Source organism: Symphalangus syndactylus, chromosome 9 (assembly GCF_028878055.3).
Source record: "Symphalangus syndactylus isolate Jambi chromosome 9, NHGRI_mSymSyn1-v2.1_pri, whole genome shotgun sequence".
In the NCBI taxonomy this organism is placed as follows: Eukaryota; Metazoa; Chordata; class Mammalia; order Primates; family Hylobatidae; genus Symphalangus; species Symphalangus syndactylus.
Window position 1 is genome coordinate 129,748,476 of NC_072431.2, and position 24,133 is coordinate 129,772,608.

A 24,133-nucleotide genomic window follows, 5' to 3' on the forward strand; every position below is an offset into this window, starting at 1 on the left:
TCTTCATGTCACCAGTATCTAAAAGTTGGACTACCCAAGCTTTAGTCTTCTTCTCTTTTAAATCTCTTTTCCGAACACAGGTCCATCATCCCAACTTATGTGCAGGGCGCTGCCCTCCATTTGGCGAATAGGAACTGCAACCGTCACAGGCAAGGCATCCACCCAGATCGTAGGAAAATCAAACCAAATCCTACCGCAAGTCAAAATTCTCTGCTGGCTGGAACATTCTCCAGGGGCTTTTGCCCTGAGATTGAGGAGGCACCCACAGACAGCTCTGTGGGGTGACACACGAGGTCTTCGTGCAGCCTCGGCCTAGGACTCCTGGGCTTGGGCGACTTCCTGGCCTGTTCTCCTGAGATTGCCTTTCATCTTCACAAACTCGGGGGCATTTTCTTGCTCTTCTTCTTGAAATTTATTCTCGAAGCAATTCTGCCACTTGATCGTATTCACAAGGGCCCTGATCGGCTCCTTTAGAAGGACCAATTCTGTTCATAGAGCTTAACTAGATTTCATTCTTCACTGAAAAAAAAAAGTTAAGAAAGCATTTCTTTCCTAATCCCACTCAAATCTGCAGAATTATTTGTAATTAGTAATACAAAATCTGGCCAAAAGGAGACTTGTAAATAGGGTAAAGTGGTGTCTTATGCTAAACGTGGAATGTATAGGCAGAGAAGCTCTTTGAAGTTGTCAGATGAGCTGGGCTCACAAGCCTGATTCAAACAGGCTGTCAGTCTTCTCTCACCCCTTAATACTGTGCAGCCCAAACTCCTAGGACTCTTGAACATCTGAGCAGTTTTGTGCTTTGAGCCACTTTTTGACAAAAATGGCTCCATTTTTCCACAGCGTGGTTTTCTTAAAACAGTTTAATGTTTTATAGTCTCATAGTAGTAGTGTTGCTTTCTAAGCTATAACAGTCGACTTTATTCTTCTACTCTGAAAAATCTTGACTTGAGTGTATATAATATATATAAGGGAGCCTTAACGGATTGGTTTTCATAATTTAATATTTTTTGTATTTGCTCTTATATAATTGTTTTTAATGGAAAGTATTAAAGAATTGAGAGTGGAATTCTTAGAACCAAAGTTATTCTTAATAAAAATCACCACATGCTTGGACCATGCCAAAAAAAAAAAAAAATCTATTTTCCTTTCATCACCCTTTAGTGACCTCATGTGATCTCAATGTTTATAATACCACCTATATCCTAATAACTTTCAAATTTATGCTTCCAGGCATATTTTCCCCTTAATCTCAGATTTATTTACCTCCCTATTAGTTTTATTCAAATGCCTAATGGGCATCTTACAACTGACACTTCCACGTGGATGTCCTGATAATCCCATCCAAGCCACTATCTTGGTAATCGACTTTAACTGAAAAATGGTAACCTCTTACCTAGATCCAAAACTGTACAGTTATAGTTCATCAATTTCTTTTAACATACCACATCAAATCTGCTCACTAATTCTTTTTACCTTCAGACATATCCATATTCTAGCTACCTCTCAACACCTCTCCACTACTTCTCTGGTCATATTCATCTCCTTTCTAGACTTTTATAATAGCCCTTTTTATTGTTTTTCTGCTTCTCATTTTAACTTCCTTCAGTCTCGTCTCTACATCTGGCCAAACTGGATCTTGTCTGCTTTCTACTCAAAAATACTCCACCGGCTTTCCATTTCATTTGAAGTAAAAGCTAATGTCTCCAGTTTCTAAAATAACCTACTCAAATTTAGATTATGTGTCTCCTCATTACCCTGACCTCTGTGTCTCTCTCATTCAATCCACTGGAAAAAAAAAAAAAAAAAAAAAAGGCTGGATTTCTTGCTGTTTTTAAGCAATCTATGTATGCTCTCTTCTTAGACTTTGCTCTTCATGTGGCCTATTCTTGGAATACTCTTCACCCAGTCATACACATGCCTGACTCCTTTTTTTCCTTCAGGTCTTCACTCAGATGTCGCCTTAGTAAGAATTTACCTCATTCCCATATTAAAAAAAAACCACAACTTCTTCCCAGATATATCTTACATCCTTTTGCTGTCTTTTCTCCTTAGCACTTACTGCTATATTATATGATGTATTTTATTAATCTTGTTTAATTTTTGTACTCTCTATTGTAATTAAAACTTTATATGGATAAAGAAATGTATGTGCATTTTATTTGTACTCTCGTATTTTAAGTGTCAGCCTTAGTGCTAGCATATAGCAGATACTCAAAAAATGTTTATGGAAATAATGAGTAAATGTTGTATCGAGTTGTCAGTTGCACACTGGATACCTTACTGCTCCTCACATAGGTGGACTGAGACAGATTACTATAAGTAGATATCTACTATAGGTTGCTAAGGAGTTTTGTAGTGATTGACATCTGTGAAAGGGAAGGGAACAAAGCAAGAATGGGCAAACAGGAAAGATGAGCTGCAGTGCAATCTCAACAAAGGCTTCAGCCAACGTCGCTGGAAGGTTTTCTGTCTTGTGACTAACAGGCTAGGGCTTTTTCCTCTATATTTACCAGTCGTTGGGCTCATTTAAAAGAAAAGACTAAAGCCTTGAGTAGTCCAAATTTTAGATACTCTGACATGAAGATAAAAATCAAGAAAAAGTAAAATGGAGCTGTTAATGAAATATGCAGGAAGACATATTTAGTGAGACACTGGTGAAGGAGCATGGACAACTTAGGGCAGTTTGCAGATTGGGATGAGAGCTGGGGCTAGCAGTCCAGGAGCACTCCCAGCAGCTTGGAAAAAAAGAATCCTTTAATCCTGAAAAAGGATTTTTCAGTTGTCTACTGTACTTTCCAAGCATGCTATGGGCTTAAGGCTGTTTCTACTTCCTAGAAGGCTCTTCCTCTAGAGAACTGCACAATTAGCTTCTGTACCTCCTTCAAATTCTCACTCAGATGTTGCTTTCTTGAAATGACTACACTTTTTTATTTTAAATTAAAATATCACCATCCAACAGCCACAAACCCACAGCTTATAATAGCTTCTAATATAACATATTATTTGCTTAATTACATGTTTGCAGTTCATTGTCTCCTCCAACTAGAAGATATGTTCCATGAAGACAGTAATTTTTGTCCATTTGTTCAATAACATAATCGACAAATACTTAGAACACTACATATAGTATTCCAAATATTTTGGGAATGAATGAATGAATTTCAAACTTCTTACTGACCTTACATTGTGATATATTGAATACTAAAAATTCCAGAGAGTGATCATAGCCCTTGTAGTTTGACTACTGTACAGGGAAAAATGAAGCAGAGCCTGACTGCCTAGAACAGACCTCCACTGCAGCCCTCTGACAAAATATTCCAAGGCCATCTTTTGTAACAACTAGGAAGGAGATAAATCCTGCCTATTAGGATATCTAACAAGTTCCAGGTACTGACCTGGTTCTTTAAGGGTTAAAATAGATCTAATGTTTCTTCATTTTGAGTATGATTGTACTACCATATTGTCTCAGGACCAAGGAGACTTGCGTAGGCTAACAGCCTGTGTAAGACTGACATCAAGCTATATCCACCTTCAGCTTTTGCCCCAAGAGTTAGTGCAGGGAAGATGCAATGGAGCAGAATGCCACCAGAGGGCACTGTGGCACCTCTTTGTGATTTTCAGTTTTCATATATGGGATTGCAAGAAAAACTTGAGACAAAAGCTTTAAAAAAAAAACAACTCAGAGCAATGTTTTGCTGATGTAGTTAATGGCTTTCATTCATTTTGAAAATGCATAAGATGATGAAGAATGTTATAAATTGCAACTTGGATAAAAAATGGCAAAGCTATTAACAGAAATTTCACAGGAAAATATACACAAATGTCTTTAAATATTATGAAAACATGCTCAAACTACCTTACAATTTTTTAAATGCTAATTAAAATGGCATTGATATGAAACTTTTCACCTACAAGATTTTCAAAATTGTAGAAGTCGGCCCACCCAAGCAATCTTGTAGATTGTTGGTAGAAGCACAAATTGGTTTGATTCTCAAGGAAGGAAATTGGGCACTATATCTGATAGTTACAGATTCATTTGCCCTTTGGCCTTCCTACACATACTTACAGAAATCTATTCTACAGATGTATATTTTATATACAAATTGATGCATAAATAGTAATTTATTATAAACTCTTTAATAGGTAAAAGGGTTTTTTAAATCGTTTTGGGGAGAGTGCTGGTTAAATTATGGTATATCAGAAAAGTAGAAAAACATGAAGGTGAAAAGAATGAAGATGACAAAGATGCTTTTTATTTACTCATATAATACCCCCCTAACATTAAGTGAAAAAAGTAAGGCCCATAATAGTGGTAAATCCTTCAATTTTTTTTAAAGAAGGTGGAGAATAAGAATATATGTATGGTCTTATTCATTCGTATTTCCAGAAGAAAATTTTGCAAGGACGCACAGATGCCAATCAATGTAGTTTTGGTGAGGGTGGGAAATGGGAAGGATGGAGGCAAGTGTGAGAGTAATATTTTGTCCTGTGCACTATTTCCTGTGGCTTAGATTCGTGACTCACAGGAATTCATTACCTAGTCACAAAACGGAATAAATATGTTAACAATTGTGGGGCAGAACTTTTGGCTGGGCTTTTAGAAAATATTGGAGATTCAACTCTTTATTTTAAATCATTCAAATACATTAGATATACAGAGAATTATTTGTTGTCATAGTTAACTAGTAACTACTGGTTTTTCTTCTGGAAATCAATTAATTGTAGTGCTTTTGGCAACCTTGGAATGAATGACATGAATTTTCCAGCAAGGCTTCCCAGAGAAAAGTTACAAAAGTGACTGGAGTTTCCTTTGGGACCTCTTCTTCAGAGCTGTTCCACTCTCTACCATGCACCAGTTGTCACAGGCCGATCTGTCCTTTGGGAAAAGAGGATTGAAGTTACTGAACCCTTTCCTTACATTGTGACAAATTTTTTATAGATATACACATTTGGCTGGGCTCAGTGGCTCACGCCAGTAGTCCTAGCACTTTGGGAGGCTGAGGCAGGTGGATCACTTGAGGTCAGGAGCTCAAGAACAGCCTGGCCAAAACGGCGAAACTCCATCTGTACTAAAAATACAAAAATTACCCAGGCGTGGTGCTGGGTGCCTGTAATCCCAGCTACTCGGGAGGCTTAGGCAGGAGAATCACTTGAACCCAGGAGGCAGAAATTGCAGTGAGCCGAGATCGCGCCACTGCCCTTCAGCCTGGGCATCAGAGTGAGACTGTCTAAAACAAAAAGATACACATATTTCTTCATTCACTTAATGTTTATTGAATATTAAGAACCTGGCTATGAACCACCTTTTGAGCATACAAATCTGTCAGACATAGCTTTTCCCTTCCCTCATAGTCATATAGGAAGCCAGGCATGATCTAAATCAAGCTTGTCCATCCTGTGGCCCACAGGCAGCATGTGGCCCAGGACGGCTTTGAGTGTAGCCCAACACAAATTCACAAACTTTCTTAAAACCTGAGAAAACATGAGATTTTTTTTGGAATTTTCTCTTTCTCATCAGCTATCGTTAGTGTTAGTGTATCTTATGTGTAGTCCAGGACAACTCCTTTTTCTGGTGTGGCCCAGGGAAGCCAAAAGATTGCCCACCTTCAGGTCTAAATGATTTGTGGAGAGCTGTGTGCCACGGAAGAACAAAAAGGGAATGGTCACCTTTTCTTGATTAAAAAGCTGGAGAAAGCCTTCAGATCATATCTCATAGATTGTAAAATATGAGGAAGAGTTTTCTAGGCAAATCAGGGTTGAGATATAGGAAGAAGAGAAATCATTCTTAAGTGGAGGAAACAACCCTTATGAAAGTGCAGAAGTTTGAAAATACATGACCAATTAGAACAAGTGGTGAAGAGCTCAGCATTACTGGAGCATATATGTGTTTGTTGATTTATTTTTGTATTTCAACAGGAGAGCTACTGTCAGTTTTGTTAATATTATAGCCTCTAGGTGTGTTATGCCATTTAATTTAACAAAACTCTGAAGAATGTATTATTATCTCTGTTGTACAGATAATGATACTAGGATTTATAAAAGTTATCTGTCTAGAATTATACATCTAGATAGAGATAGGACCCAAATCTAATTTCAAACCCCATTAAGTATGCATAAGAGTGTTAGCTGGATCTCTTCTATTTTTCCTCTAGAGTCACTTTTTCTTTTTCCATCCTATTCCCCTGGCAACTAGCCTGATGGAGTTCATTGACAGGCTCCAAAGCACTCAGGCTTCCAGTGAGGTTTGTCCCATAGGTAGTCTAGTCAAGAAACCAGAGGTAAGGGAGAAGATGAGAGGGGTTTATCCTCTATCCTCAGACTTCCGTCTGTGCTGCCATCTTATGCTACCTGTGACTCCCAAACCAAGATCATTGCTCCTCTCCAAGAGGCCCTCTCTACATATCTGACTCCTAGATGTTGGTAACTGCTCCCTTCCCTCATCCCTGCAAGTCTAGAGGTGGTCTCAACTCCATCATACCTTCCTTGTGGTTTCCCCACATACAGCCCACCCTTTTATAAATGGATTCTTTTATTAAGCTCTGTTCAAGTTACCCTAATTTGAAAGTGCCATCTGTTTTCAGCTTTCACAAGATCCATATTCAGGAAGTTATTATCTAAGTGAGAACTGATGAAAGTTTATTGTGGCAGTAGCAGAAGAAATGAAGGTGATAAAGTGGATTCCAGAATGATCTAAGATTAAAAAGGGCTATAAGGAGAGGACAATGTTTGCTCTTAAGGTTTGATTTACATAAAGCAATACTGGTGGGACTTTCTTGAGCCCTTCACATCACACTGCATAGAAAAAACTCTTAAGCTAAATGAGTAATAGCAAGATGAGACAAAATAAGTGGTTCCAAGCTTGACACCAGAAGACAGATTTCACTGCATTTATCAAAATACAGGGAGCCACATGATTCATTTGCAGAGGGTGTTACCAGGCATCAGGTGATGATCCAAGCAAGCAATTAATACCAAGTAGGTACAACGAGAGGCAAATGGGTACTCTGGCAGGTAGATCAAGAAATAGGTTTTATTGACCTGGTCAATCCTGGTTTTGAAAATTCAGATAAGCAGTGAGCATCAAAAAGGAGGTCAGCAAATTGCAGGATCTTCATCATGAATTCAGTTCAGCAACAAACTCCAAATCTTGGGGAGGCAGACGTAGACAAATCAAAGACTGCACAAACCACAAGAAGATTGCAACAGTGCTGCATCTCTTGCATTTTTAGAGTTCCTTACAACCACCCAGTTGTCTACCAAACTGGAGCAAGGCTAAGATACTGAAGGTCAGTAGCTCCATTTGTGGGCAGTACAAGACCCTACCTGGCACATTCCATTCATACAGGAGCCCCACTCTATGGTTTTTGTCAAGCCTAGGAATGATTGCGTTCAAGTAATAAATAACCTTTTATAAGGAAGACTTTATAGGAGATAAAATATAGATGGTCCCTTTGACTTATACAGGTGCTATATTAATCCCTCAGGTGTAAATTATAGAGGTGAAGAGTTTATGCTTCTTTCCTTTGTGTTGAGCATTCTGATAAATGAGTGTCTAATGTGACAGGAAAAGATAACATAATGAATATCTTATTGTGCTTCAAGGAACACGAAGAAATGACTGACACTATATTTTGTTCCAGGTAGAAATAAAAGGCAAGCAGTTCCTGGCCCCGTGATATTCCAGTTAGAGGTGTCTGACTGACAGCATGTTGGCACCGAGGGAAGCAATGGGCTTCGGCTCCAGGTGAGTTCAGTATGACTGGGTTTGCTAGTTTTCCATGACAGCAGATGTGTGTTTTTTGGACTTTTATCTACAGAATTAATGATGTAACTCCATCAACCCTTTTACTCTTTCAAAATACGAAAACACTGCATTTCTTTAAAATAGTATAATTTTAAAATTCGATAGTGTCTTTAAGTCAATGCATATACTTTTTAATCCACCTAATTTCAAGTTGTAGAATCGGTAACTATGAATGGATTTCTTTCTGAACTGAGGATCAAAATACCTGAGCTAGAAGTAGAGTAAATGCTGAAACTTCATAAGAGTGAAAGCTGTTTGCAGTAGTGATCCAGAGTGGGAAACCAGAGTTGTCATTAAGCATTTCAACTGGCACATTGTTCAGTGCCACCTTAGGGGTAATCACCTGAGAGTCGAGTAACCCTTCAGGACCTCAGGTTTTGTCATTTCCAGAGTTAGGCAATAAGGGCAAGCAGATAATCCAGTAACTCAAAAGACTCCTCGATTACCAGTGTTAAAATTACAAGAGGTAAGAACTCTGCGTCCGATTCCAGTTATGATCCACTCCAAGTCTGTACCTTCAGAAATCCATAGCCGTAATATATTCATCACATCATGTAGAAATATTAATATGAAGCTTGGTAAACTGAATAGAATAACAGTTTAGGGAATGAAATATACGTATTATACAGCTTATTTTTTAAAAAGATTTTTATACACTGTAAGAACTACATGGTAGGCCCACACATAACTTATGGGTAATTCACATGGAATCTGTCTTCCACAGTTTCAAAGAATAGTGAAGAAGATAAACTCGTCAACAGTACTAGGACAAATGCTGTGAAATAGGTAGAAGAAACATGTAATAAGTATTTGGTCTATTTATCAAATACCTTAACAATCCCTCCTCCACAGCAATTCTGTATCTTGTGATTTAATGTAAGTAAATAAGTAGGAATATCTGAAAATATTTAAACAGAATTATGTTTTTATAGTCATTGTAATACCAGTGAAAGTTATAAATAGCCCAAATATATACTTGTATAAAATTTGTAAAATATTTTTTTCTAATAGTAAAATTCTATGGAACTATTAAAACACATGCTTGAGAAAAATACTTCTGACATGAAAGAAGGAGCAGGCATATATTTAAATTTTAGAAATTGGATTAAAATGTCTTTATCGGATAACTTTTATGTGTATATAGAGAAAAAAGATAAAAGGAAAGAGACCAATATAGTAATTTTTAATTGTATTTTTATTTTTAACCTGTTCTTACAATGAATTTTTTTATAGGAAAAAAGTAACTTCTAATTTTGAAAATTGTCACTTAAGTTGTTTCATAAAAATAGAATAAAGGAATAATGGGGTCATGAAAAAATAGTCACCATATTTTCTAGAGGGAATAAAATCAAGTTATACAGAATTGGAGTAAAATTCCATTTGTGTTAAAAGCATATTTAAATATATTTTTATTTTATACTAAGGAAAATTATAAATTCGGGAGAGTCAAGGTAGTAATTCCTATCTAGTAAATGCATAAAGTCCTTTAAAAGGAATGAAATTTGAGTAGGGACTTTAAGGGTAACCATGCAGAAATGTGCTCTTAATAGTATTTATAATAATTAAAATTGACCTGTTTAAATGGATAAACATACATATTATGCTCACTTATATTCTACTTCATTTTGTGAAAAAGTATAAATAATACATGTTTCATAAATTTAAATATTATATTTGTGTCAAGGGTAATCAGAATAGCCATACTGATATACTCAATGCTATCTTTCATCATATATTTAAACTTTAAAATACCGCATTTTAAATAAAAATTACAACATTATATAATCACAATAAGATTTTTCTGTATCAAATATTGAAAGTTACTTCTGTTTCAATGCTTTTTCTGCAATTCTTTATCCAGTTTCAGTGACACACGAATGAGTTGTACATTTGTTCACATTTGAAAACTCAAACATACAAGAAATTGTTTTTATGTGAAAATGTCATTTTAAAAATAAACTCTGTAGAAATATTGTTAACAGTCTCTTTCTCAGACTTCTCTGTTCTTGTCTTCCCCGTGGACTGTGGTTTCCAGGTCCATTCTTGCCCTTTTTATTCTGTGTGTGTTCTATTCGAATGATCTCACTTACAACCGTGGCTTCGATATTCCCAATTCTGAGACTCTAACCAAAGCCACACTCTAACTGTGTACTAGATCAACGTACCGAATGAACTGCAGGTCTCCTAAACTGTTTCCAGTGCAGATGTCTGGTTTTTCCTTCCTCCCTTGAGATCTCATTTGTGTAACTTCTTCAGGTAGATACCCCTGGAGCTCCCAGCCCTAAGTGGGGTATTCCTATAGCTCTGCTTTATCTCATGTTACTTCCTACGCTCTGGTGTTTGTTTTGTTTTGTTTTGTTTTGTTTTGTTTTGTTTTGTTTCCTATAGATTGAGTATCTGACTCCTGAACTAGGTGGTAAATGAGTATAACCTTGAGTATGAGTACTGTCCATTATCTCTGGTGTCCTCATAATATTGTGACCCATGTTATCCAAAATCACAGCAGTACTATGGCAAAATAAAACAGACCAGCTGTAATTTCAAAATAACTCATATTCTTGTTTTAGAACATGATATAGTGTACAAGTAGACCACATTCATCACATGGCTCTATGTAACTTTTTAAATTTAAACTTCCTAGGGACATCCTCCATAATTAATTCAACCTTATCCGGGGCCTGTCTCTTTCAGAAGCCTCTTAAAAAGTGTTTTCTTGGCCAGGCGCTGTGACTTGAGCCTGTAATCTCAGCACTTTGGGAAGCTGAGGTGGGCAGATCACGAGGTCAAGAGACTGAGACCATCCTGGCCAACATGGTGAAACCCTGTCTCTACTAAAAATATAAAAGTTAGCTGGGCATGGTGGCACACACCTGTAGTCCCAGCTACATGGGAGGCTGAGGCAGGAGAATCGTTTGAACCCAGGAGGCAGAGGTTGCAGTGAGACAAGATCACGCCACTGCACTTCAGTCTGATGACAGAGTGAGACTCTGTCTCAAAAAACAAGTATTTTCTCTTCTGGCCCTCCCCATTATCAAGTTTCAAAAAGCAAAATAGTCCTTGATAGCAAGGGGTGTAGAGGAAGGGCTGCCCAGGTTGACTGAGTAGGCTCAAGTTATCCTTAATGGTCCAAAGGGGCAAGTTTGTGAATATAAGCATTTTAATTGTTAATTTACTCTTGATAATCGTTCATCATTCTTTCTTCTGTTCTTCTCCCCCAATATGCACATCCTAAATGTGGGAGCTAACAAACCCTAAGTGGAGACTAGAAGGATCACAGAGTTAGTGACATAGTAAAATAGGTGTAGCAGACAGATACAGTATCTACTGCTATTGCTTAAACTCAAATGTCTACTCTGCCATGTATGAGTTATACAGACCAGAGCATATAAGTCTCTTCAAACCTCTGAGACTTAAATCATTTATTTGTTCTAAATTGTCTCTACTTTATAAATCAACTAGTGTATTTGTGAAAGCCCTTTACAAATATTTTATAAATGTTTAAGCACTTTATAAGTGTGAAAACTAATTGATATTACCAAGTGAAATAATAGATAGCTTACCAAAGCATCAAGTTTAAAGAAAATAAGTGGCTTCAAAAAATTAAGTTTTCTTCCAAAATGCAAATTGTGTATGTGTGTGCATGTGTGTGTGTGTGTGTGTATAGAGAGATGACTGCTACTGTATTAGATGTGAAATTAACTTTGTTCCTTATTTTCTTTCACCAAATACAAGGTCAGCTATCACTAGTCAAGTTTACAAATAAAATATTCAGATTAGTTAATATTCTAATAACAGCAGCAATGGAATTTTCCATGTTAATCATTTTTTCCACTTTATGGCATTGTGAGTCTGTCTTTGTTGTTGTTCCCATAGTAAAATATCTCTTTGTGTAAATGATCTTTACGTATTTGCAAAGAAAATTCCCTCCTTTTAAGTTTAATGTAAGTTGCCTGCCCAGCAAATCAGCATTGTTCAATAGTTTATAAGGTGCTCTCTCTGTCCTTTGATAACAAAGGGAATTCAGTTCTGGACAAAAACTCAAGATAATGAGCTTCACAACATAAAGCATCTTCCTTTTATGAAATCCACTCACAAAATAATGTGGTATGAAATTTAAAGGCACAGAATATTAAGACAGCATTGATTCATTGATCTGGAAATTAATTCTAACCATGTAATATTAATAACGCTTCATGATGTGAAATTTAAGCTGCAGCTAACATGATGCAGCAACAAAAGTTATTTAATATTGCCACCAACTGTAGTAAAGTTGAATTTTAACAGTTGACATTATATTTTCTGGAGTACTGCAGTATTTTTCAAACTGTAATAAAATATTGAAAAGGATCAGAAGATGAAAAGTTGTTCACATGAAGCAGAGTTCATTAGTCATTTAAGAATATACGCCTATAATACATAAAAACAAGTTTTATGTTAGTTGTACCCAAACAACTTAGGCTTCCAAACAATATGTAGTAAAATCTGAGTGAATTAGCTTGCTACTCACCAACCTCTCAACTGCATTTTCTTCCCCTGTGTCCTTTATTCACATATCTCAAGAAAATGCAAATGACATGAAAATAAGCTAGGGCTAGAAGAATGAAACTGACTCTGAAAAAGATGGCTCTCAATAACTAAAGAAAGAGGCAATATTTCAAACAATATTAAGAATCTGTGAACATTGCACTGCATTAGATGTGTGGGAAAAATAGATAGATATTAATAATATACTTCTTGTAATTTATCCATCATAGGAGATGCACGGTGTATTTAGATACTAAATAGTATGTTATTATGTACACACACGCATTCCTTTGCATAACTTACTATTAGTGTTAGGTGCTAAAAGATAAGGAGAGATCAAAACCAATTGTTTTCCAGAAGACAGCCTAGTAATTTGTGTTAAAGCAACTGAGAAGGCTTCTTGAGGAAAGCTGAATTTGATATAAATCCAATAGGACAGATGTGTGGGCTGGGAATGGCGTTGCAGATGTAGGGAATAGTACATACGGAAATAGTGAATTTGAATGTAGAGGGCACTTAGGAAAGGACAGCTAGCAATGCTTTCATAATAAAGGGTAGTAATAATGGAAGGTAATACTGAAAAGAAAACACAAAGATTGATTTAGATGGGTTTTAAGTGTTCGCCCAAAGAGTTCTTTATTTCATGCTACTCCTCCAGCAGTGGGTGTAGCTTACATTGTGTTGTGCCCCCAATGAAATCACAAGTAGAAATGCTTTTAAATATTCTAACTTAATGTAGAAATACTCAATATTTTATACTGGTTAAGTATATAGTGGTTATTACAAAATCTGTGATGTTTATAGCGGTGCTTAAATATCACAAAACTAATAAGCAAAATTAATCTCCTAAGGCATATAAAATAGAAACTTCAATGAACACTTTTTTCCTGCAATACCTAATTATATTTAATTTTCCACAACACTAATAGTCTTAAGGTTACAAATCAACAATTCTTGAACCTATTAAAACTAATCTTGGTGTATCACAGGAAAGCTTTTTCCATTTGTAATAAATAAAATTCTAATTTATGATATAACACTGAAAATGTATGTCTTAAAATACAAATTTTAATTCAGTGACCTTTATCTTTCTAAAGAAATGCTAGTGGGTAAACTATGCCTTTGATTTCTTAAAACACTTGCATATGTAGGTCTCTATTAAATTTTCTCTTGAAATCTTCACATTCGAAATTTTGGCTTTAGCTTTCAACTATCATTTTTGTCAACCATAAGTCATATATATTTGAAGCTTATGATTTTTATTTCTACCCTTTCTCAGTTATTTTAATGATACAATTATCTTCACATTCAGTGAAATTTTAAATCATAGTTTGTTTTTTTCTTTCTCTTTTCTGCTCTTTTCCTCTGTTGTATGTATTCAACATGTATTTACTAAAAAAAATACATCGTTCCAAGATCTGAGTCCTCTTTCACAGCTTCCTTGATATCTTCCATTTTTCTTTCCATATTCCCTGGCTTTATCCCCTTCAACACAATTTGGGCAAATACAACTAAAAATTTTTATGATGATCCCATTTCTGTCTTAATATCCACTATTTTTCCTATTTTATTGTACTGTTTCCCAGTAATTCTTCTGAGATGATTAACACTGCCATGCAGTTATTCTAAAAAATATTGTTTCTTTTGCTCATACTGAGTTTTTAAGGGCTTGACTTAGGAAAATATTAGGTAAGTATAAGATTGATAGAATTTAGAAGTTCAAGCGTGGAACTTACAAGAGAAGTTGGCCAGGTGCAGTGGCTCATGCCTGTAATCCAGCGCTTTAGGAGGATGAAGCAGGAGGATCACTTGAGGCTGGGAGTCTAGACCAGCCTGGGCAACATAGAAAGACCCCATTTCTACAAAAACTTAAATAAATTTTTCTAGGCATGGTGTTGTACACCTGTACTCCCAGCTACTTAAGAGGCTGAAGTGGGAGGATCTCTTTAGCCCAGGAGTTCAAAGCTACAGTAAGCCCATGACCATGAGACACTGTACTCTAGCCTGGGTGATAAAGCCAGACCCTAACTCAAAACAAACAAAAAAAAGGGAGCTTAGTATATAGATTTGAGATTTTCACAGAAGTCATCATCTGTCTAGCATTACAATGAAACAAAGATAAAAGGAAAAAAGGTGCTTAGAATAAAATTTTTTGAGACATGGACATTAAAAGTTAGCATAATGAGAGAGAGAAGGAATAATCTCAGTTTAGATATGCAGGTAGGTTAAGGTAGAAGAGTTTTTTAAAAAAATGTTGTCATCTGCTGAATGCTGAAAAAAATGAGAAGTACTGAAAAAAGACCACTATATTTAATATTACTGTTATAATAATAAAAATATGCTTTTAAAAAACTAATGTGAAGTGAAGCAAATATTTTTTTAGTTATCCAAAACCATAAATCACTCTTCAAAGATTATTTATATAATATAGAACCTCCTTCAAGGTCCTGTATGTAAGACCTTAAATACCAAACATTGAGCAGTCATCCTCCTGTTCCCTAGATCCATGCCTGGTAGAGATGACAGATTACCTTAAAAACTCGACTTTGACTGTAATAAATATACACATTTTTGTTTTTCTGGAGAAGGAAGTATGTGAATTTCTGTTTAGTAAGGCAACAATTTTATCCTACCCTGTAATAAGAACTTTCTCACATTTTAGGCAGCACACGGGCAATTATTGCCTCTCTACAGTAGTATAAGTGATCATTGCCACTAAAAATTTGTGAGCAAATTGTAGATTTGTGATAATTTAATTTTGTACTGCTACAACCTGCTATAATAGTTGAATAACACTATCTGTAATATATACTAGTTATAATATAAACACTGTAATATAGACCATTATATACCAGCTGCTAAAGTCAAAGGTATTGCTACTTGGTATTGACAATTTAGAAATTATAGTAAACATATTTTATTTGTGGAAATTTACAAATTACTAACACAAGAGATGATTAGTATTTCATGCACTCTAGGTGGGAGTTGAAAGCAAGGACAGAAGGTGCTTCATTCAAACATTTTAACATTAGTGGCAACAAATTTCATAAAAAGTAGAGATATGTGGTATGCCTATCCTTGTACTGAATCCCACAAAACTTTAGCTTTCAAATATCTGTCAAAGGGTATATCCTAATTTTTAAAGCAATTATTTTTAGAGATACAAAGGACAATAAGAACATCTAGGCTCTTTTAAGAACTCCTTGTGATAGGACATGGTTTTTATTTCAAAAGCATGCTACATGTAACACAGGACCATGTTTCTTTTAAAAAGTTTCTAAATAGAACTCGGGCAAGGAAAGTGTCATCAGTGTACTGTATTGTTGAAATGACTTCAGGGATTTTGTAGCAACATAAGTTTTAACTTTAAAATTTGCTTTTATTTTTATAAATAGGTGCTCATGATCTAGTAATCAAATAGTATTATATTAAGAGGCTTACAATAACAGCAACAGAATAATGGCAGCTTGTTTGACACTTCTCTGTGCTATAGCCTTGTTCAATAGAGAAAGCAATGTTTAGCTCGTGTATCTGGTTCTTTTGGTAACTACCTTAATTGTTTTTAATTTAACATGCTTGTATTATTATCTTGATTTATCAACTTTAAACATTATCTAATAACTTCTATTATGATGCCTAATGGGAATTAGGACAGGTGCACCGATCACAGGACTCTTTTCCCACTATTCTCTCAATGTGTTGTTTCTGGTGAAATCATTATTTCCTATTTACATGATTATGACTATGTAAATATTATTCTCTAGGTTTACATTTTTAGCAGAATACCTTTATTTTTCCTGAAGTTTATAAGGTTGTCAGTGATGATTTCAAATTTCAAATATACAAAATAATCAAAATATTTTAGTTCCACCCTTCATGTGTTTAGATTTCACTCCTTTAGCCTTTCATCCTTCTGCTCCCCTGTCACTGGTTGCTCTCTATGACCCCCTGTCTTTGTTTTTCTCTGTTGGACTTCTCGTTCCTAGACTGCACTTCGTTCTCCTTGATTTCAATACCTCATATTTGCAGAAGTACAATTTCTAGTAGCTTTCTAAAAAATATGGTACATGAGAAGTATACATTTTAGATGCATACTTGTCTTCAATGAGCTTACCTCCGCCCTTCCATCTGATTGAGCATTTTCTTGAGATTTTAAGTTGAAGATTATTCTTGCTCACAATTATGAAAACATCACTTGGATGTCAGCCTGATTCCCTTTTTGTTTGTAGGTGACTTGTTTTACTTTCTAAATTGTTTTGTTGTATGCTTTTTCTTTGTAGGAAACTTTTGAGCATTCCTGAAATTCTTGATATGCCTTTGTGTGGAACTAATTTCGTCTGGAGATGAATTTTTTTGTGTGTGTTCAGAAATTTTCTTCTATAGTTTAATTGATAATTTAATCTTATCAACTGTCACAAATCTTTTTTTTAAATGATTAATCAGCCATTGGACTTTCTGCATTGCTCTCCTCTTCCGATCTTTTGTCATTTTCCATCTCTGTGTGTCTTTGTTTTAACTTTTGATAGATTTTCTTGATTTTTATCTTCCACTCTTCTATTCATTACAATATATTACTTGAAAAAAAAAAACAGAAAGGGTGTAAAAATATACAACACCTCACTCTCTTTTACCCAGATTACCTGTAGAGTTAATATTTGTCTTATTTGCTTCCTTTTTCTGTATGCACACACACAAACACACACACACACCACACACACACAGTCCTTTTTTTTCTTTGTCATTTTACGTTACATGGTCTTTCACTGCTAAATATTTCATGTGTATTTTCTAAGATAAAGATAGTCTTACTTACCTACAGTATGGTAGTAAGATTCAGTAAATGTAACATTGATAAAATACTTTGATGTAATACACTGCTAGTATTCTAATTGTATCAATTGAGCCAATTCTTTATAGCATGATTTTCCTCCAGTATGTGGTCCAACCTAGAATCATGTATTGCAATTAGTTGTCATATCTCTTCAGTCCCCTTCAATCTGGAAAACATCTTCAGCTTTTCTTGCCTTTCACGACAACGTTATTTTTTAAAGATACAATTCCCCCTGTTTTTAATAGAATGTTCTTGTTTTGGGTTTGTCTTATGTTCTACTGTTTTTTTAAATTTTATTTATCATACCTTTCCAGTAACTTTTTTGTTATCTTTTTTTATAGCATTCATTTTTTGATTTAGTACAACACATACTGTTTTCTCCCTCCAACACTGGTTACATGTAATAGTTCCCTGTTCTTTGCTTATAGACATTATCTCTATTTCAGTCCTTTTTAGTTGTTACTATAGGTCTCAAGTACACATGCTGAAATTTTGCTTCAATTGCTGATGATCTGTGGCTCTTCATTCATATTTTACAAGGGAATTTTAGAATGGGGGCTTGGGTAATATCATTGGTGTTCTACAAGCCAAGAAGGGAAAGAAGGTTACAGGTCCCTCGATTATGTGAACTTCCAATAATAGCTCTGATCAAAATCTAATGTTTAACAGGTTTAATTTCTTCACAGAATAGTATACTTCAGATTCAAGGGATTCGGAGAAAGGGAGGTGATAGGAATGAAGAGATAACTGCCCACTGTAGAGGAAGAGAGAGCAACCAACTTAGAACTTGATGAATTTTTCTCTTTTCAGAACTGCACTTCCTTCGTGCCTTCCAAAGCACTCAGCTTTTCCAGGTGATGAGCTGCTCACAGCTTCTCTGAGTGATTTGCTAACTTCTTGTGGGGGCTCTACACTGTGGGCCTATAGGCATATTCATCAGCCCTGCTATATGAATCATTTCGCCACCTGCTTCCCATCCTCCACAATTTATTGAATTACGGCACAGGGATTAAGTGTATGACTTTACAACGACACTGGTTGGACTTGAATACTAGCTTTGCCACTTACTGAATACGTGATAATCAGCAAATTGCTTAATGATTCACCATTTCCTCATTTATAAAATGGAGGTAATGATAGGAATGTTATGGTTGCTAAATGAATTAGAACAGTGTCGGACACATAATGTCAGCTGCTCTCAATTATACTATTGTCTTTTCTGCTATCTTTAGTTTTTTTTTTTTTTTTTACCTCTATAAATTAGCTTTTTAAAAATTCTTTTCCCATAATTTGTCTGAAGTTTGGAGAAGGAAAAGAGATTGATACTTACTGTTAATTCATCAGTCTTTGTTTAAAAAAAATTAGGGCTTTTAATTTTATCCCCTGCCATTTTTTTCCCCTGAGCAGTAAAACTATTCCGTAATTTGTAAGTTCTCTTGAATATACTCTATTTCATCTTAAGACCAGAAAGAATCAGGACTTTCATGATCTGTATATTAAAAAAATCATTCTAAGATATTTTAGTAGAATTAATTATATGTGTGAGTGTCATAGCTCTTCAATCATTGATCATTATTATTTTGAGATACTGCTATTCATGTGAGAATTTATGTTAGGAATGAATTAAGGACACATTCTTAATTAATATTATATAACATTACAAAAAGAGATTTCTATTTTACTGTGTATTAAACAGCCAAACAGACTATCTTCTGTGCACAGATATTTATGTTATAGAAATTCACAGTTATTTAAATATTTATAAAATGAGAGTTGAAAGCAGCGCTTTTGAAAAGCAGTTAATAATGAACAGACATCAAGGAAGCTATCATTATAACAGCAAAGTGCCTTGCAACTCCAATAACTTCAGTGGTGCAGAAGCAGGCCATCAAATTTAATTAAAAGCAGTCAAAAATAAACTGAGAAATTGAACTGTAAAAGGCTGTCCTTTGCTAGAAGCTAAAGGCAAAAAGAAAGCAAGGTAGAGCCTTGAAAGTAGTCATGAATTGATAAGCCTTACTGCCTGCAACTTGTAATTCGCTCTGTCAGATTTTAGTATCAGTTAAACTAGATTAATAGAGCAATCACTGATTCTCTATCTTAAATCCTTCTTTGTTCATCCCGCGTTATAGGCTCCCATGATAGATGGAAGCCGGAGTGGGTCAAAATTTCGATTCATTTCTCTACTCAGTTTTTAAATAATGCTGGCATCTACATTTTCTGGACATCAGAATTCTGATATGTTAAAAGCAGGAATAAATTTAGTTATTGACGGGCTATAGCCCTCATTTCCAAAGAGGCTTACCTCCTTCTTATTCAACTGAGGAAGAAATCCCCTGGAACGTGAGCAGGGAGCAATTGGCATCTCCTTCTACCACTGGCGGCTACCACGGTGAAGTGAATGATAAAGAGGACATAACAAATTTATCGTTGCTTTAAACGTTCAGATTAATGTGGATCTGCAGAAACAGTACCACAAGGACAAAAACAATTTGCCCTCGATCATTTTATTTTTATAATAATGTTCTTTAATGAAGCTAAAGCCTCCCTGCTGTGACCTTATTATGTTTTTCAACATCAGTGAGAAATAGATTCCTTCGAATTGTTAGAGAGCTCATGAAACAGCAGGGATATTGAAACAGAGGATCAATTAATTTTTAGCAGTAGTTTTGAACTTTAAATGGCTATAGCACAGCCTATGTAAACAAGAAGACAAACCAGGTTATTGAAAAGCAGTGTGCAAATTATCCAGACCACAAAAAGCTGAGGTAAACAAACTGTTCTGTTTTCTAATATCCTTCAATGTTTGCACAGTGTCTCATCAAAGAGCAAGTGCCTGAGACGCTGTTTGGGAAGACATGAACCAAAACTGACAACAGTGTTGTCATTGATTTAAATGTAAAACTTAAAACATGTCTAAGAAATTGGAAAATTGCTAACATTGCTGCTTATGGGTTAAACCCTGCTTATTGTAACTTCAAGAAAAGACCATTGATTATGATGAAAAAAACCTTCAAGGTGTATATGAAGATAGAAACAGAAAAGCATATAAGTGTTATAAATGTAATATATTGTCATTGCATTTATGAAATACTGTAATTCCTGAAGTCCTATTATACCCACATGTCACCCAATCCTGGCAGCATCTTAGTAAGACATGAATTCAAACAGGCATTGATATCTTACAAATGCTGCAATAATGAAGACTGAGGCTCACTCAGGCAGGTTAAATAGTAAGCACCAGGTCATACAGGCACCTGAAACCACCTAATATAGCCCGTTCTTCTTTCTCTGTAGTATTTATGAGAACTCCCGACTTTTAAAATGCAAATCATTAAGCTGCAATATAGTCTGCCTTACCAGAGTCTATAATTTCCATTTCCATCTGCTGCATTCAGGCAGGAACTTCTCATTTATGCTGATAGGGGAGTTACATGAATCATTGGGCCTTTAGACAATGCAAGCTCTTAAGTGTACTTCATTTGAATAATTATCCGCATGCGGCACATGCAGGACTCCACAGCCATCTAAAGGGTAGGAAACTGAGATCACTGGTAAGGGAGCTGTCTGAAAAGCTTCTGCAAAAATGGCACATGAATTGAAAGATACATTCCTTCCTGTGGGGGCACTTCGATTCCTGCTCAAAGAGAGATTGGGTTGAGGTGAAGTTTGGGCCAAGCCACCAATTCACCCAGCTCAATGGAATTGACTTAGAGAGATGACTGGAGGTCAAGGTAATAGGGTCTTGAAACTAGTTAGAAGGAAGAGAGGGTATGTTTTTAAGAGGTGCTAAATCAGTGTGAAAAGTAGAGTAACAAAAAATTAGGAGCAAAAGCACCCTAAAATTTAAATAATATGACTTATTCATTTTATATAAATCAAATAGTGTCATTGATTTGGATATTTTAACTTTTTTAACGCTATTTTTAGTTGTTTAACATTAGCAAATAAAGGCTGCCAGATATTATTCTATCTCCTCAACATCAAGATTAGTATGATTAAATAAAATTGTAATAAAAACAATAATGGCATTCATTGAGTTGTAACTATATGCCATTTTTCTGAGGACTCTACTGGTATTTATTATATATATAAATCATTACTCTTATTTTAAATATCAGGACAATAATGTACAGCAAGTTTAAGTAGCTTGCCCAAAAGGAACTACAAAAGTAATAAGTGGGAAGCATTTAGCTCCACAGAATTTACTCAATATTTTCCAGGCTATTATCTAAAAATAATAATGAATCTGCTTGCTCAGTTACTATAGTCTTGTTTTTTATTTGCATTTAAAAATTACATTTTGGTTAACTCAAGAATTTATGTAAATTCTGAATCTAAATGATACTGCTTGAATATTCCCAAATTTAGGTTGGAACGAAGACTGTTTAGCTTTATGAGATAATGAGATGTAAACCAAAAAGTATCTGAGATGGGTCTCAATCAGTTTAGAAGTTCATTTTGCCAAGGTTAAAGACATGCCCCGGAGACAGGTCTGTGCCTTTCTCCAAAAATGATTTTTGAGGGCTTCAGTATTTAAAGGAGAAAAGCTGGCTGGAGGGGAAAGAGGGGGAGGGTATGGTCACATTACTGAATCTACATGTTGCAAGAGAAAAGGAACAGGTAGGGGAATAGTCAATTACGTATTTATCTCATGCTCAGTAAATCAGCACTTTTTAAGTGAACACAGAGTAGCTACCTGTGGAGATATTTAACCATTCATTAGTAGTCAGCTGCTTAGTAACAAAAACAAAGGCATGACTCAGCTTTCAGCCTAATTTTTCTTTTTAGGCATAGTAAGTCGGCATCCCAAGTTTTTATTTTTCTTTCACAGGGAAGAAAGCAAATTTTGCATTTGTATATTGTGACTATTTTAATCTCTTATGAAATTGTTCTGATAACTCTGGATGACCTTAAGAATGATTGCCCTGATGCATAAAATGGTATAGTAAAGCCTATAGTCACATTATCTCTTTAAACAGGGAGTTAAGTTATAACTACCTACCAGAACATGGCTTTCACCATGTTACGGGCTTTTCTGACTAAAAAATGTGTATGTATAGGTCAGCTGTATCTACATGTAGACATGCATGCGTATGTATACATATGTATGCACGTATGTATACATATGTATGCATACACGTGAATGCACACACACAGTTGATCTTCATTTCATATGTGTGAATTCGCCTACTTGCTATTTATGGGTAACTCCAAAATCAACCCTTCGGAGGGTACTTTTGTGGTCATTTGTGGACACACACAAAGCATTAAAAAAACTTGACTCACTCAACACACATTGCCAACTAAGTTGAGCAAGGTGACACTCTGCCTTCCTCTTTCAATTTTCATATAACAAGTATTTTGACAAGTTAGTGCCACATTTTTCACATTTTTGTGGTTTTTTAACAATATTTTCACTGTTTACAAAAGCTGCTGAGCATAATGAAGTGCTGTAATGAGCTTTATGGAGAAAATATGTGTGTTAGATAAGCTTCATTCACGCATGAGTTACCGTAGTATTGGCTGTGAGTTCAGTGGTAATGAATTAACGGTATATTAAATACGGCATCTTTAAACAGAAACAACCGTAAAGCAAGGTTAGGTATAGATTCGCTGATAAAAATACTGTGACTGAGGCTGGCAGGAACCCAGCCCTATGTTTCCCCTAGGAGCAGTGCTTCAGTTTTCACCAATTGAGAGTGTTCCTGTGACTGTGTAGAACATGACTGCCAAGAATAGCCATTATGTAGCTTATCTTTCTCCTGGCCAAAGCAGAGCACCTCATTCCAATCCATTCCAATTTTTGTACCTTTCTAGAGGTATCCCAAATCACCTCTACCATCATGTCAGGCCCTGTCTCCATTTGCTCCCTGGAATATTTCATAATTTTCCTGTCTAGAATAATCTCCGTTACAGTATAAAATAACTGTGTTTTCTTCAAAATAGCTCTATTTAAGTCGTATAGTAGCCCCAATATCTATGCAACAAGAATTGTGTATGCATGCCAGATGAGGGTCATTTTTCACAGAATTAATGTATTGGTATAATGGCCCACATGTCCAGGTTAAAATAGAGGAATGAGGGAAAGGAGGAGAAAAAAATTGTTAAATAAGGACCTAGAAGAAAGCATAATGAATGAAATCCATGGTACAAGTACAGACATTAGCCCCAGGAAGGAGGAGGAATGTATTTTCTTTGAGACAGAAAAGACAAGGAATGGGGAGATAAAAATGAAGCAAGAAATAGAAAATACAGAAAACAAAAAACTTGAAAGTAGAGAAATTACAGGAGGGTGGATTGGATGATCTTATTTTCTAATTAAAAGAAGGGCAAAGTCATGTACAGATTCAATATTTCTTGAAAACCTACATTGTACATTATAGATTCCAGACGAGAAGAAATCTAAATAAAAGCCTATGGTGATTTTTCTGAAAATACAGTTAAACATTGTATTTTTTCAGTATCATAGTTCAGAAGCTCATAAGGGAATGCAGTTCTCCTTAAAAAGTATGAAAGTACGTACATGAAAATGTATATTTGGAAAGTGAAGTCCTTTGTGATGGCTCCTTATATATCTTAAAAGTCAAGAGTGGGGAAAGACTTGTGTATCTTTTCTATCATTTTTAATTGTATCAGTTATAAAAAGCTGATGAATTCTGGTGATTGTAATGAGACGGCAAAAAGGATTATTGAGCTTTATGAAAATTCCTTAGGAAAACATAAGCTGAAAAAAACTTTTCTCCCGGTAGAGTTTATTCTTTGACATTTACCATACTGTATTTTACGTTTAAAAAGGTATTTATAAACCAAACTTATTGTTATTAAGTCTAAATATTTTATTTAATAAAATGCGTATTTTATTTAATAAAATGCATATTTTATTACCTTTAACTTTTAAAAACACACGTGTACCATTTAGGGAAATATGGAAAGTAAAAATAAGCAATAATACTACAATATAAAATTAT

General features: G+C 35.2%; 1 protein-coding gene across 13 annotated transcripts in view; it reads left to right on the top strand.

The window, feature by feature from the left end:
* PTPRD (protein tyrosine phosphatase receptor type D) overlaps positions 1–24,133 on the top strand; it is a 2,314,079-nt gene that overhangs the window by 661,190 nt on the left and 1,628,756 nt on the right. For all 13 annotated transcript variants that reach the window (XM_055294262.2, XM_063609868.1, XM_063609869.1 and 10 more), the window contains exon 4: positions 7,644–7,747. The gene's annotated coding sequence lies outside the window, so the exon portion shown is untranslated. The remainder of the gene's footprint in view (positions 1–7,643; positions 7,748–24,133) is intronic.